General features: G+C 43.2%; 1 non-coding gene across 1 annotated transcript; it reads right to left on the reverse strand.

The window, feature by feature from the left end:
* Positions 1–404: 404 nt before the first annotated feature.
* Positions 405–508, reverse strand: LOC130952896 (small nucleolar RNA R71). The gene has a single exon (XR_009075071.1). It is a non-coding gene; the product is annotated as a small nucleolar RNA R71 (small nucleolar RNA).
* Positions 509–2,129: the final 1,621 nt, after the last annotated feature.

Below are 2,129 nucleotides of genomic sequence, written 5' to 3' on the forward strand. Positions count from 1 at the left end.
ACATGGCAGCCGAAAACAACAACAATGCCAACAATGCAAGGAAGGTGCTTGGTGACTTTACTGCACCTACTCCTGATTTCTATGGGAGAAGCATCTCAATCCTGCCATTGGAGCAAACAACTTTGAGCTTAAGCCTCAATTAGTTTCTCTAATGCAACAGAATTGCAAGTTTCATGGACTTCCAATGGAAGATCCTCATCAGTTTTTAGCTGAGTTCTTGCAAATCTGTGACACAGTCAAGACTAATGGGGTTAACCCTGAGGTCTATAGACTGATGCTATTCCCTTTTGCTGTGAGAGACAGAGCTAGAATATGGTTGGACTCTCAACCTAAAGAAAGCCTGGACTCTTGGGAAAAGCTAGTCAATGCCTTGGCAAAGTTTCTTTCCTCCACAAAGATGGAGTAAGCTTAGATTGGAAGTCCAAACCTTCAGACAGAAGGATGGAGAATCCCTCTATGAAGCTTGGGAAAGATACAAACAATTAATCAGAAGATGTCCATCTGACATGCTTTCTGAATGGAGCATCATAGGTATTTTCTATGATGGTCTCTCTAAACTATCCAGATGTCTTTGGATAGCTCTGCAGGAGGATCTCTTCATTTGAAGAAGACGCCTGCAGAAGCTCAAGAACTGATTGAATGGTTGCAAATAACCAATTCATGTACACTTCTGAGAGGAATCCTGTGAACAATGGACTGGTCAGAAGAAAGGAGTTCTTGAGATTGATGCTCTGAATGCCATATTGGCTCAGAACAAATATTGACTCAACAAGTCAATTTGATTTCTCAGAGTCTGTCTGGAATGCAAAATGCACCAAACAGTACTAAGGATGCTTCATCTGAGGAAGAAGCCTATGATCCTGAGAACCCTTCCATGGAAGAGGTGAATTACCTAGGAGAACCCTATGGTAATACCTATGATTCTTCATGGAGAAATCACCCAAACCTCTCATGGAAGAATCAAGAGAGACCTCAACAAGGTTCAATAATAATGGTGGAAGAAACAGGCTTAGCAATAGCAAGCCTTTTCCATCATCTTCTCAGCAACAGACAGAGAGTTCTAAGCAGATAATTCTGACTTAGCAACCATGGTCTCTGATCTAATAAAGACCACTCAAAGTTTCATGAATGAAACAATCCTCCATTAGAAACTTGGAAGGACAAGTGGGTCAGCTGAGCAAGAAAATTACTGAACTTCCTCCAAGCACTCTCCCAAGTAACACTGAAGAAAATCCAAAAGGAGAGTGCAAAGCCATCAATATGCCGAATTCTGGGAGGAAGAAGAGGCAGTGAACGCCACTAAGGAAGACCTCAATGGCGTGCACTGGCCTCCAGTGAGTTCCCCAATGAGGAACCTTGGGAATCTGAGGCTCAAACTGGACCATAGAGATTCCCTGGACTTACTACTGCCTTCATGAGCTTGATGAGTATTCTTCCTCTGAAGAGGATGAGTATGTCACTGAAGAGCAAGTTGCTAAATACCTTGGAGCAATCATGGAGCTAAATGACAAGTTATTTGGAAATGAGACTTGGGAAGATGAACCTCCCTTGCTCACCAAAGAACTGGATAACTTGTCTAGGCAGAACTGCCTCAAAAGAGCAGGATCCTGGGAAGTTTTCTACCTTGTACCATAGGCACCATGACCTTCAAGAAGGCCTTGTGTGACTTAGGGTCAAGTGTGAACCTCATGCCCCTCTCTGTAATGGAGAAATTAGGGATCTTTGAGGTGCAAGCTGCAAAAATCTCACTAGAGATGGCAGACAACTCAAGAAAACAAGCCTATGGACTTGTAGAGGATGTTCTGGTTAAGGTTGAAGACCATTACATCCCTACTGATTTCATAGTCCTAGAGACTGGGAGTGCATGGATGAATCCATCATCTTGGCAGACCATTCCTAGCCACAGCAAAAGGCTGATTGATGTTGATGGAGGAGAGTTGATCATTCAAGTGAATGAAGAATCCATGGTGTTTAAGGCCCAAGGATATCCCTCTATCATCATGGAGAAGACATGAAGAGCTTCTCTCAAAAAGCCAAGCAGAGCCCCCACATCAAACTCTAAGTTTGGTGTTGGGAGGCCACAACCAAACTCTAAGTTTGGTGTTGAACCCCCACATTCAAACTCTAAG

The sequence above is a fragment of the Arachis stenosperma genome, chromosome 9 (genome assembly GCF_014773155.1).
Source record: "Arachis stenosperma cultivar V10309 chromosome 9, arast.V10309.gnm1.PFL2, whole genome shotgun sequence".
Classification (NCBI taxonomy): domain Eukaryota; kingdom Viridiplantae; phylum Streptophyta; class Magnoliopsida; order Fabales; family Fabaceae; genus Arachis; species Arachis stenosperma.